The following is a 14,873-nucleotide window of genomic DNA, read 5'->3' as shown; positions in this document are numbered from 1 at the left end:
CTTAAAAACAATTTCACAAACAAAGCGATCTTTAAAAAATTCCCGCCCCCCTCCCCTAAAAAGCGAGCCTATAAACATTTGAGAAAAATATTAAGGTTAGAACTACGTCACAAAAATTGTGATCTTTGAAGGAGGTTAGCGAGGCAAAATCGGTTAAGCTCATGGTTACATAACTGAAAAGTCCTGAGTTCCCAAGGTTCGATAGCTGGGAAGCCACTTGTCTAGGACAGACAACTCCAAAATCAAACAACTGCTACCTTGTAGTCTGTTCTTGGTTGGACAAAGGCTATGGAAGCAAATCTAAAAAGAAAATCAGGCTAAAATTTGAGTCAACGGCCTAAATGGCGCATAACCAGTTGACACGTACGCTTAACTGTGTTGGAGGAAATGTCTTCAAACAATATATATATATATATATATATATATATATATATATATATATATATATATATATATTATATAATGCTGGAAAAAATTTGAACCCTCCCTCATGAGACGATCCTGGCTACGCCACTGCACACACAGTGTGCTTAACTTCCCAAAAATGTTTTTTTTTTTATAGATGACTGATACTTTTATATTGTTCATCTTTGATTTCAAATTTTAAAAATGTAAATAATATTTTTTTTCTAATGATGACTTCATTAAGTTAAATAAACTCAACAGTTTTAAAATTTGCAGATTAATGTGTCATTTTTGTTAAATTACTTTGCTAATAACAACCAAATAAATCCCAACAATGTAATTTAAAATAACAGAAGATAATGTTTGTTCTATTAAATTCAAAACGACCTAATCAAGTAAGCTTGTTAAATTTCTGCCTACATTCATCAATAAAATTTTTCCCTAATATTCCAAGTTTCAGACATGAAGACCATAGGAAAATTTCCACTGCGTGACTGCCAAACTGCTCCAAGAGCTGTCCTTATTTTCACAACTTTAGATCACTCTAAAGCTAAAGTCAGGCTAAGAAAGATAATTGAACTGTTTGTTCCGTCCAAGGAAGGTCAGCTTATGAGCAACACTGTTGCTGTTACACGTGTTGACACAAACCACACTTTTGAAGCCTTGATCGACTTTGTTGAAATCAGCACCGCCGAGGATTTGTTTAAGAAAGTGGATAGTTTGAGACTTGCAGAAGATGATGAAGAAAATAAACATAGCGTGTTGGCGAATCTTAGGATTTTTATGGAGCATTCGGAGACATATTTTTATCAGTTTGAATCCCTAATCTCAAACAAAACAAAATTGGTGATCATTTTTTTAAACAATGAATTGGGCGAGGTGGAAGAGAAACGCTACTTTAATTATGAACATCGCAACATTTTGCTCTATTTGATTGAGGTGTGGACTCACATCAATTTCGGTACTTGTCCGCTTAACGAAGCAACGGTGGACGACAATTTTTCCTTCAACCATTATCTAGCGACGGGACTGTGTGATCAATGCGTTAAAGGGTGGGCTCTATTCGACCAACCTCGTATACGTTCGTGCTACAAGGTAGAGCACCATGCCAACATAACGTCCCTAGAGGAAGCCAAGCAGGTATGCGAACGTATGAGAGCCTCACCCGTCGTGGTCCAAACTGAGAAAGAGCTACAGTTCCTGAGAGTTTTCATTTCTGAACATTTGCAAAAATTTTACCGTCATCTCGATGATGTGTCTTTTTACACAGGGATGTCATTCAACCTCGAGACGTTGAATAATTTTAAATGGGTCAACGGTCGCCCCAACACGTTCAACCTTCCAGAACTGGACCGTCTGCCGAAGGAGAGAGCGTATGTTCTACGTTTTGAGCGGTCGGAAACAGCGAGCTACAGAACGTCCTGGGTCGTCTTTGATGAAATGAAACAGGGTCCGCAATTTACCATCTGCGAGAGCGAGGTGATCAACAAAACTAAAGTAGAGAAAACGTATCAGCTCTCTCAATCAGACTTGAAAAGAAGGTAATATACTTTGATATTATGATTAGACACAGAGGCATAGCGAGGAGGGGCGAGGGGGTGCGGAACGCACCGGGTGACACCATTTAGGGGGGGGGGGGTGACACCAACGCAAAAATAGCAAAATGTATAGAGAAAAACTTGAGGGGGGGGGGGGGTACAAATCGAAAGTTTGAGGGGGTTGCAAATCGAAAACTTGAGGGGGGGGGGGTGCAAATCGAAAGTTTAAAGGGGGGAGGCTGCAAGTCGAAAATTTGAAAGTTTGTCGCTACGCCTCTGGGGGGTGACACCGCCGCACCGGGTGACACCCGACCTTGCTACGCCACTGATTAGACATAGTGATACATGTAGCTCAAATCTGACGACTTACTAATGGACGTCAATGCTGGGTTAGTTAGTTGCGCTCTATGCATTTAGCTGCGGGTTTGGAGTGCATGTATTTAAAGGAATCTTTATTAGATGTTTCCAAAACTCTACCGATCCCCCCCCCCCCTCCCCCCTTCGGAGAAAAGTGTCTGGAAGAAACGCTGCATGGGGAAAGAGGATTAACATAGTGGGGTGGGGAAAATGGAAAAGTTGATTTGTTAGGCATTGTAGGCAAAGTTTTCTAAAGAGAAACTGGATCTTTAGTATCTACTAGCCGCAGGTACTAATTACATGTGAATTAAAGCCTATATATTTTAATGTACATATCTGAGAAAATCATTTTATAAAATAGTTATTAGTCAAAACGTAATGTGCTTTATTACATGTTGAAATACATTAATGACAGCAAAGAAATAATTAAATAGTTAAAAATATGACATTTTAAAATAACATAGGCTACCAATACCTATTAGAAAAACACAATTAAATACAATATTAGTCAACACAACACCATATTAAATGAACATACCGATTGAGAGACTACATGACTCCGTTAAAAAACCCGGCTGTAAATGGTATTTCTGTTGTTTTTTAAAGTAATTTGTATTACTTTTGGCAGCTAAAACTGTATACACTTCATAGAGTACCCCTTGATAAGATGATCTGTAGATCTGTATTAAATTTGAAAGAATTAATTTATGTTTTCACAATCTAAAATTGGAAGATGACGCCACTACTTTCCGTAGTTTAAACATGTGACGTGTGACGTCATTGATTTTTGAGTTCTTGTCACAACTATAAACACTTTTCCGATTGTATAATTAAAAATGTGTTTCTACATTGAAATATGCTTTTATTTTTATTTTCCTTAATTAAATAAAATTTAGTTTATATATTTGAAACGTCCAACATATTATATGCAACAAAAGTCTGTATCTTTAGTTTCTCTATACATCTCTGAACATATTGATCTTATAGCTTCAAAAATATTGCGGACAGAGAGAGAGAGAGGAAGAGAGAGATAGATAGAAGTGCGCACATAGTCTTTTATATATTGTGATTAGAAATGACAGATTAAGTTTAGTTTTGAGAAATTACTGTAATTTGTCTCAGACTCTCACAATTTCTATTTCTCATATATTAAGTGGTTTGTGTCTTTAAAGAAGCGAAATATTGATCTAAAATTTATTTCATGTTTTTATTTTCAGAAAAAAACCGTTTTTATTTCGTGAGGAGCAACACACAGAAGCGATATTGTTTAAATGCTTACAGCTGCCACACAAACCAGCTGATCAGGAGCTCGTCCCCTACGGCTACCTGTGTGACACGGTGAAAGATTGCTCAGACTTAGAAGACGAGGAATTGTGCTTAAAGGAAAATAAGGGCCTCTGCGCAGGCGGGATTTTATGCCCCGCCTCCCTTTTTTTCCATGACGTCAGGGACACGTGTTTGAAGAGAGAGCAGATCTGCGACGGTGTACAGGACTGTCTAGACAACAGTGATGAAGAGAACTGTCTGGACTGTATGGAGACCGAGACAGCAGAAGGCGCGTGTTTACCTACGGTGTGGTTCTCAAACGGGTCAAAACCGTTTAGTCAACGTTACGTTTTGACCGGCCGGTCGTTCCCACACCACACAGCAGCGTGTGGCAACCAAGACATTTGCTTCTTCAACAACAATCGTACCAAGATAATGATACGATGTAACTCAGACTTACAAGCTCAAGGCAACAGCTGGGCTGCCCGATGTATCTATCTTAGGGGTCATGTTACAAACCAGATTTTAGGCTGCAAAGATTTGTCCCATCTAAAAGACTGTGAAGATTTTCAATGCGGCGAGAGCTTCTACAAATGTGATTTATCCTACTGTGTACCGATATACCTGGTCAACGACGGCGTCAGAGACTGTCCTCTGGGCGATGATGAGCTCGAGTTTATATTGGAGGAAAAAGGATTAATCACAGAGGCCTTGATCCCATGTCGGAAGCCGGGTTCGTACATCCACAGCGTCCATTTATGTGACGGTCAGGACCAGTGTAAGACCCGCGAGGACGAGTTGCTGTGTCACGAGAAATGTCCTTCTGGATTCACGTGCTTGTGGGGAGCGGCTCAAGTCAGCGACCACAGCAAAGTCAACTACACACATTTATTTCAGTCGTTTGACCGGAGAACCACTGCGGTTATTGTATCAGGTTTAAATTTGGCTGAGGCGAAAATTCCAAAGTATGTAACTATAAGAAACTTACTGGAGCTTCATTTGTCAAATTGTAATCTTAAAGAAGACAAGTTTATGCAACTTATAATTGCTTTTAGAAACAGCCTGTACAACACATACCTACTAGATCTCAGTTACAATCAAATTTATTTTAATAACTTTGACATCTTTTCACCTTTTTTAAGAAATATACGCACTTTGAAATTGTCTCACACTTTGATCAGTTCTATTTACGTACCGCTCATAGCGATACCTGATTTATATACACTAGACCTTTCCTTCACACTGCTCAAGTCGTTTCGTCTGGCATATTCTGGGTATCTTGTACACAATTTAAACATCAGTTTTACTCAGGTCGACAATTTCTTGTGGGCAAAAAATAAGGATGGTGTAACGTTTGGCATCTTAGATCTGAGAGGTACTAAGCTCAATTTTGATCCTAGTAGCTCCAAATATTTCCAGCACATGACCATCCAAGATGCTATCTACGGAGACAGTTACAAATTATGTTGCGAGAAGTTTAGAGGGCCTGGAATTGCTGAAAAAAGCTGTCACGCGCCAAGCGACAGCATTTCTTCCTGTGATAATCTGCTCGGTGACGTCATCAAACGTACCCTGATATGGCTAGTAGCTATGGTGGGGTCTATCGGCAACGTTGTTGTGCTGGGGTACCGGCTCATCTCTGAGAAAAACCATTTCAAACACGGCCATATGATATTTGTGATCAACCTCGGCCTGTCAGACCTTCTGATGAGCCTGTACCTGATGATCATAGCTGGGGCTGACGTTAAGTATCGAGACAACTACGTCTTTTACGACACGGCCTGGAGAGAGAGTTCATTGTGTATGGCTGCAGGCTTCATTGCAACTCTATCGAGCGAGAGCTCCACAATGTTTGTCTTGCTCATCACCCTAGAGCGGTATTTAATCTTCAGAAACCCCTTAAAGCAGGTCAAGTTTTCACCCAAAGTTCTAAAAGTTTTACTGGCCATCGTCTGGACAAGCTGCCCGGTTATTTCTCTGATTCCAGTCCTAATTCCAGAGTGGCAGGTGTTCTCCTCCAGTTCTGTTTGTTTGGGACTTCCAATCAGCATCAAACACGAGCTAGGCCGTGTATTCTCCTTGACTCTCTACATCATTGTTAACTCTGTGCTGATCCTGCTCATCATTGTCGGCCAGATTATGATCTTTAAAAGCATCTTACTCCCGACTAGCTCCATCATCAACACAAGCGTCCAGCGGAGACGTGAGATCACGGTCGCACAGAATCTGTCACTGGTTGTCGTGTCCAACATCCTGTGCTGGCTGCCGGTCTGTGTCGTGGGGCTCATGTCGTACGCCGGTCAGACCTTCAGTCCCGACACGCATGGCTGGCTGGCCATCATAGTCCTGCCCCTCAACTCGGCTGTGAATCCTATTGCGTACACCTTGCCCATGGTTTATGCCAAGTATCAAGGCTGGAGGAAGGACCGCAAACGGGAGTAGCACCACACATGTTAGTTGAAACAGATTCAAGGAGGATTTCACAATTTCCATTTATATTAAAATGTATCAAAGCAGAAATAATTTTTCCCGAAGATCATAGCAGAAAGACCAAGCAAGCAACCCTTTAAGAAACGTATTAACTTATTAATTTCGCGAAGTCTTCTTGTCCGATTAACAGTAGTATTTTTAGTGCATATTTTATTTAATTTCAAAGTTCAAACTTGAAATTGGCACACGATGTTTGCAGTGGATCCTGTTATTAATCCAACAAAACATTGAGTCATCATTTACATAAGTTACAGTGTTGTATAATGTATTTAATGTTGTTAAAGTTATGAAACTAATTCTACAGCTGTTACGATTCAAATGATTGTACACTTGAATGTAGGGGTAAACAATGCTACATTGTTTAACAAATGGTCACTATTTCACTCTACTGCATTATATTTACATTCCTGATTATAGCACATTGTAAATTTTGTGAAAGTTTTCCGATGTCAGCGTATTATTTATTTTTCATCTCTAATATGTATTTTAAAAAACGCTATATCCGTATTACTCGTTGTAGATGTTTTTTTTGTCAAATTTTTTTAACTTTAATTTAAAATGTTTTAAATGATTTTGTGATTATGTAACAACCCACTATTGTATGTCGCCTCTTCCTGAACTTTCGTTGCGTCGAATTTAGATTGTATTACAATGATTGTGCAATAGTCGAGCACATCACTCTGATGTATGTGACAACATGTGCAACATTTACATGACAACAGTTAACAAGAAAAATTGTTTTCTCTATTTATAATGAAGATCTTTTTAAGATTTTAAACTTTTGTGATATGTAACAGTTAAGTTTCTGCAAAATTCTACTGTTCTTCACTGTGAATTACCTTCAAGTGATAGTAAATTGATGTGATTTAGTATTTTTTTTAATAATCTGACTAATTATGTATTAATCAATGTATCTTCTTACATTTCTATATAATATCCGCCAAGTTGTCAACTATTTATTTAAGTCTTCATGTGTTAATCTGTTAATTATATAGGTAAAATAATTATTAATTCCACGCACAATCTAAAAAATATTATCGGCATCCTAAGTGCTCAAATAAAAGTAATTATTATCCGTAATTTCTAATTGAATGAAGGACTTTTATATGTTAGTACTATTTTTACCGAACTTTTTGTGTACTAATAAATCTTTATATTTCTCTCTGGATCACACAAGTATTAAAAACTGATTAATACGGTGTGATACCATACTTTATTTCTTCAATATACAATGTAGCGTTTTAAACTAAATATTAATAGATTGGTTCTTTGATGGATGTCAATATTCGTTTCTTAACATAACCAAACCAACCCAAACCAAACAAACCCAAACAAAACAAACCAAACCAAACAAACCCAAACAAATCAAAATCAAACCAACCCAAACCAAACCAAACCAAACCAAACCAAACCAAACCAAACAAACCCAAACAAATCAAAATCAAACCAAACCAAACCAAATATATATAAATATAAATAATAAATGTATGCGCATTATATAAACAGTATTTTAAACCACAGTGTTTCTGCTTTTTTTTTGTTTACGTATTTTTACATACCAATGTAGTACTTTTATACACTTACGACTATTTTAGTTTTTCTTTTTATTTCAATTCATATAAAGTATTAAGTTGTAAATTAATATAGCTACCAGCACTAAATACGTCGGTTGGGGAGGTATTTGTCTGCCTCTCCCCTCTCCCCAGTTGAGATGTTGATTATGCTTTTTTAAAGGACATTTTCTAGGGCTTTGCATAGATATTGATCTAGGATTCATTTTCATTTCTTTCTCCTATCTGATTCAGAAGTAGGTAGTTTGAAGATGTTTGGTCATGGTCTTGTTATGTTTTATTATAATAAGAATCATTTAATCCTCGTGTGATTAATTCATTACGTGATTTTAGTTATTGTATAATACATTTTGTTTTGTAAATCTGTTTGTGTTTACTTTTGACAATGTTGTATTTGGGATATCTTTTAACACTCACTAAAATGCAGTGAAAAAACACAACATTTAATTTAAAAAAAAAAAAAAAAATTGCATACACTTTAGAGTTTATTGAATTAAAAAAAATCATTAAAACATTTAGGTAACATTTCGATGTACGACTTTTCTAGAGCTTTCGTGTTCAGAGTCGAGCTGATCTGTGCTTCTGAAACAAATGTTGTGTCGACTCTATGATTCAATTATATTTTCGTCTTTTAATTTTTTTTTATGCTTTTACTAGAATTACAAATAACTAATTAATAACTTACTGAGATTTCGGGCGAGAAAAAAAAGCTATTAAAAACATGATGATAACTACAAGTAAAATTATCCATGTGATATTATTTTGCTTTATTAATTCACTCAAGTCAACGGTTTCAGGGGTAGTTGATGAATTTTCGAAATTAAAATAATTAGGCTTCTCGATATCTGAAAAATAATTGAGTAACTATATACGTTTTATGATACAATGTAAACATATCACATTCTTATTTACTTAAAATATTTTTTAGAAAAAAAGTTGTCCAGAAAATGTAGCCTAAAATTAGTTTATTGCAGGGCACAAACTTAATGTAACTGTTATGCAGGGGCGTAGCGATTGGGGGTGGGGGGGGGGGGGGGGGCGGGGGGTGCGGACCGCACCGGGTGACACCTTTTAGGGGGGTGACACCAAAGCAAAAAAATAGCAAAATATATAGAGAAATCGAAAGTTTGAGGGAGGGGGGGGTGCAAATCGAAAACTTGAGGGGGGGGGGGGGTGCAAATCGAAAATTTGAAAGTTTGTCCCCGGGAAGGGTCGCTACGCCTCTGGCGGCGTGGGGTGACACCATTAAGTGCCGCACCGGGTGACACCCGACCTCGCTACGCCACTGCTGTTATGACTTACATTCCACACAATAGGCTCCATGTCTGTTCTGTTCACACTTTTTACATATTCCAGAAAACTGACAGGTGTGTTCGTAGCACATGATTAAACATATTTCCTTGCAAGACAGACCGTACTTTCCTCTCGGACATTCTAAGAGTTATGAATGAATGAATGAATGAACGAACGAACGAACGAACGAACGAACGAATGAACGAACGAACGAACGAACGAACAAACGAATGAACGATCGAACGAATGAACGAACGAACGAACGAACGAACGAACGAACGAACGAACGAACGAACGAACGAACGAACGAACGAACGAACGAACGAACGAACGAATATATATATATATATATATATATATATATATATATATATATATATATATATATATATATATATGAGATGCCAATGCGCCAAATACTATTTCCACATTTCAGATAACTGTATGTTGAGCCGTTTGTAATAGCTATTCACGGTGAGCCCATGATAGACTTGAAAAATGGTGATTTAAAATTGCGACAATTTACCCCAGTGAGGGGTCAAATAGTCACATGCTTGGGGTGAAAAGTCACACATTTTTAAATGTTACATGGTTGAATCTATTTGATCCAAAAAAAAAACCATTTTTTTGCTATTGAAATTAATTTCCTTTAACAATCATGAATAATAATGAATGTTTATATGATATGGGTATATATATATATATATATATATATATATATATATATATATATATATATATATATATATATATATATATATTTATATATATCCGTAAGCCTTTAGAATTTAGCCGGGGTCACATTGACGATGGCATTTTTTTATAATGTTAAGCTTTAAGATACTTCGCCTTTGAAATATTTTTTTCTGGGTTTTATTGTCTGGATAATTTGACCTGTGATTATTTCAATAGTAACTAAATGAAAAAAAAAAACGTATACTAACCACCAAAAGCTTGAATCTCACAAAGGGATAATATTTCAAAACTTTTGATAATTAACAAATGAATCTCGAACTCTCCGCCCAAGTTCATAGCGTGAACAGACGTAGATGTGTTCGACGTATAGTTCAATATGATATTCTTTTCAAAGTCGTAAAGTTCGACGTTAAATTTCCTAGATGGAGAATCTGAAACTTTGTGCGGAAAAAATTAACGTTTTCAAAATTTTAAAATTATTCTTTCTTTTTTTTTTAAATTTAGGCATCTAAATATCAGAATATTTAAACATAATTAATTTATTTCAGAAAAAGTAAATTTTAGATCCTTTGAACAAATGAATCTAAATATATCTCACATTTAAGTCCTCTCTCTCTGTTTAAAAAATTCGAATGTTTTGACACTACATATTAAATAATTTTATCATTAGAATTTATTACTGTAGATATTAAAAATGGTAGCAAATTTTAACCTTATGGCACAGTGCACACTTTCTAATTTTGTTCTTAGCCTCTAGACTTTACATATTTTATGTTAATTCAGTATGTTGGTTGTAAATAAATTATTGGTAAATGATAATTATAAGTCCCTTATTACATTCCGTGTCGTTTTTCTATGTATGTGAACCTATCCCTGAGTAGCTTCAACTTGTTGAGTGGTTTCGTTAGAACTAAGGAGTTAATTATTCTATTAATGGTCCGCCGAATTTGATTACTAATGTAATGACAAAGACATAGATAATTAAACATGGTTCATTGAAGAAAAAAGTATATGGAAATATGAACACAAAAAAACTTTAAATAACAATTGGTCTAAATAGAATTTAATTATGTGATCATAAACTTGAGGACAGATAGAGAAATGTTGAGTAGACAATAAACACGACGCTCACCACTCGTATAAATAACGATTTCGTGAATGAGTATCAACTGTGAATAAGTCGTCAACCACAAAATCTCCTGGCCAGGCTGATGTAGTAAAAGACAATTTTCTAGTTTGAAATCAAACGCATTTTCCAGTTTCTCGGTTGAAATGGACTGCAAAGCGCCATCAAAATATATACATACATCTCCTTCGCTGATTACATTTCTACCTGTTGTAAGCGTTTAATGTAAATTGTTGTAATCTTATAGTTCACAATGTTGTAACAAATACAAGTATTCTAAATTAGGCTTATTTTATGGATATTCTTCCAGGTCAATTTTTATTCGTAATTGATGGAGTACCAACTGATAAATCAAGTATATTCTAGGTTAATGCCAATTCTCATAAGATTAATGTTATTTTGATTTATATTTACGTAGCGACAACATACATTAAAATAAGTGTTTCTTTCAAGGAACTCCTAGGGGGGGGGGGGGTCCCCTCATCCTCACAAAATAGAATTGATATAGAAAATACCCGCATCCAGTATTTATTCCATCCATTTTTCGGTGAGGAGGGAAAATCCCCCCCCCCCCTCCGAAGAAAGTCTACTGCCCACCGAACGAAACGGTAAGTTATATAGAAAATATATACTTGTACCAGTCCGCCATCCCCCCCCCCCCCCCCCCCATCGCCACCGGAAAATATCAAGTACCCCCCCCCCCTTACCCGCGGAGAAAAAAAGTAAAAAAGAAACACTGCACTTGTCCGCCCCAACCCGAAATTTAGTCCGTTCCCCTACCCGGAAAGTTTCAAGTTCCCTCCCCCCCCCCCTCCCTCCACTTGAGAGAAAGATCTGCGAGAAACGCTGATTAATTTACTAAAAATAATTAATGAAAACACATTTGAATTTTATAAAATAAAATGTGAAAAAAATATCAAAACTATGATTTTTATTTTTCTTAAAAACAAATGTTATAAAATATCGAAGCTTAGGGATATTTTGTTTTAAAAGTAACAGATCTTCTGAAATTAAAATATAAACTCAATCGCTAAACACAAACCTCCGTTAACTGCTACCCTGCAAATTGATGCATTGAAATCAAATTTGATTTTTACTTCAATAATAAAAAATTTCTGTGTACATTCCACCTCCAAAGTGTGACTTTTGATCCAATATGTTAAGGTGTCGCCGCAGTTCCCATTCGTACCATTTAAAAATGTAAACGTAAATGTGGCTATAGGAAGATTTACTGAAAACAAAAAACGTACAGTAAATTAATTCAACTCGTATTTTAATACATTTGAATTTAATTTAACTTCTTTGCATTCATATTTTAACATGAAAGAAACTATAGGAGCTTGCTTTGCATTATATTTTAGTTAGAACTTCGTTTCTATTTCAAAGATTTCATGTGTATTCGTCTTTATTAGTAAGTATTGAAATGGAACTAAAAGGCTTATGAGAAACATTTTTTTGTTTCAAGAAACATATAGATGTGATGCGATCTTCCAATTCGATTGATAAGAATATGATAAAAGATGAAGCTATTCTAATAGTGTTGTGGTCTCTATGATACAGTTTCACGTCCATTAACCAGAAATGACTAAGACGTTGATGGAAGCTACAGATAAGATTTAACATGTTCATATTAAACTTTAGTTAAGTGTTTTAAGTTCCACGGCAGGACACAAGAATACAGACACACACTAACACCCTGACACCAACACAGACAGACACAGAGACATACTTAGACACACAGACACACCCCCTGAACTATAGGCACACCCACATACACAAATACACACGCACATAAATAACGACACACACACATAGACACACAAACACAGAGACAAACACAGACACGCACCCTGACACATAGAGACACACAGAGACAAACATAGACACACAGACATAGATATACGCGTATAGACAACGACAGACACACACTCTGAAACATACAAACACAGACACGCACAGACACACGTACATACACAGACACCCACACATACATAACGACACACACAAACGGTCGGGAAGATTGTAAACATTGTTTTTAAGACTCAGGGCGGTGTAAATGTCCTGAATTCTCAAATCTCGATGTCAGTATTCTAGCACGATTTCTACACTTCCACTATAGGGAAAAGTAAAAAGATAAATTGTCAAAATCACATCGTTTCACAAATATACAGAGTTTCTTCCAGGCAGCTCTTCGGGGGAGGGGGGGTGGTGGGCTAAGCCCTCCCTGAAAAAAAGTCTACCCCTACCCACCCGAACAAAATGGAATTTATATAAAAAATATATACTTTTAACAGTGTCCACCCCCCTTCAAAAATATAAATCCGCACCCCCACCCCCCGAAAATGTCAAGAACCCCTCAGGAGAAACAAATCTGGAAGAAACACTGATAATATACGTCACTAGTAGTGTGTGATGTTTCACATTCACATAATATTAAATCAACATACTTCAGTTTCATATCAATGCAGTATATATAACATAGTTATCATTGTTTGGAAATTAAATTAAAAACCTTTGCTCAGAAAATACATTTGCAATGACGTGAAGAAAATTTCTCTCTGAAATCGTACAGTTATCGTGTCCTTTGGAAGGCAATTGCATGTTTTCATCTCAAGCATGTCAGAGGGTTTGATCCATGCAGCTATTCTCATCAAATCCCCTATTGGTAAAAAGATCGTTGTTAAAAAGAGAGCGGGAATGTTGATACAAAAGCTGTAGTATTCTAGGATTGGAAGGGTGTGGCACTCGTCAGCCGGGAGACACCAGACTTCGTAAAGAGAGGGAGAGTAAAGTAAATCCCATAAACCAACTAGACAAGTCATTTATCTCTGAGGCTTTTTATATATACGAGCCGACCCGCGGCGTATCATATGCCGCTATTTAGTTGTTTTATTTTCTAGTTTTCAGTAATTCATAATTTGTGAATTCGACACTACCAATGCTACGACTGAAAATATTTGCTTTACTTCTTCTTCTTCTTCGTTCTTAATTATTAGTGTTGATGGGGATCGAGATTTATCTGCCAGTGGGTTTGAACTCGAGACTTTTGTTCGAATTTATCAACCATGAGCTTTTTGCCGACTCGACCACGCCTCCAACACAATTAAGCGTTACGTGTCAACTGGTTATGCGCCATTGAGGCCATTGACTCCGATTTCAGCCTGCTTTTCTTTTTGGATTTGCTTCCATAGCCTTTGTCCAACCAAGAACAAACTACAAGGCAGCAGTTGTTTAATTTTGGAGTTGTCTCTCCTAGAAGAGTGGCTGTCCCCAGCTAACGAGCCTCATCTGCCCGAGGGTTCGAACTCGAGACTTTTCGGTTTAGCAACCATGAGCTTTACCGACTCGACCACGCCGACCCCTGCTTTAAAACACTAACAGTAGATCGTTAAGGACGATAACCCCCCCCCCCCACACCCTCCTTTCCCTCAACCCCTACACTACCACCCCCCCCGTAAAAGCAGCCTCCTCTTAGTTACCTACCCTAAGTTTAAAATCGTTTAAAACTAAATTATCTGCCCCTAATAGCCGTCACTAAACCTGTCTCTACGATTGTAAACATTTAGCGTTAACCACAGCTCACCAGACCATGTGGGGGTGGGGGTGGTAGGGATATGCCTAGAGAGGAAGAGGGGGAGCAGCTAGGCGCGCTTACAGCTTGGTGTTTTCTATGGTCTCCATAAAGAGAATTATATATATAGATTATTTTAAACCATAGCCGTTGCATTTTTTATGATTAACATATTTTAGATACAATGTTGTACATTTATCCGCTTATGACAATTTTTTTTTTAAATTAAATAAAATGCACTTAGGCTTGGGGGGGGGGGGGCACTTGATACTTTCGGGAGGGGGTCTACATTTCTGGGGGGGGGGTGCAGACACTATTAAAAGTATATGTTTACCATATAACTTTCCTTCCATCTCGTTCGGGGGAAGGGGGGGGACGGTAGAATTTCTTCGGGGTGGGGGTGGGGGGAGGAGCACCCAAGAAGAGATGCCTGAAAGAAACTCTGGTGTCAAAGTTATTAAAATGCTATTTTAAAAAAAAAACATCAATTCTAAACCTAAACACATATTTTATAACTGAAGCAGGATACTACTATTCCCTCGTCAATTTCTTCCGTCCCC

At 37.0% G+C, this 14,873-nt stretch overlaps 1 long non-coding RNA gene across 1 annotated transcript; it reads right to left on the bottom strand.

Annotated features, from left to right (window-relative positions):
• Positions 1–8,932: 8,932 nt before the first annotated feature.
• On the bottom strand, positions 8,933–10,917 carry LOC131945935 (uncharacterized). Its single transcript, XR_009387646.1, has 3 exons — positions 10,749–10,917; positions 9,865–10,053; positions 8,933–9,061 (listed from the first exon to the last, which is right to left on the bottom strand). It is a non-coding gene; the product is annotated as an uncharacterized LOC131945935 (long non-coding RNA).
• Between the last annotated feature and the right edge of the window lie 3,956 nt (positions 10,918–14,873).

Source organism: Physella acuta, unplaced genomic scaffold, assembly GCF_028476545.2.
Source record: "Physella acuta isolate Inbredline_101_S28 unplaced genomic scaffold, ASM2847654v3 ptg000540l, whole genome shotgun sequence".
Classification (NCBI taxonomy): domain Eukaryota; kingdom Metazoa; phylum Mollusca; class Gastropoda; family Physidae; genus Physella; species Physella acuta.
This window is presented reverse-complemented; position numbering and strand designations above follow the sequence as displayed.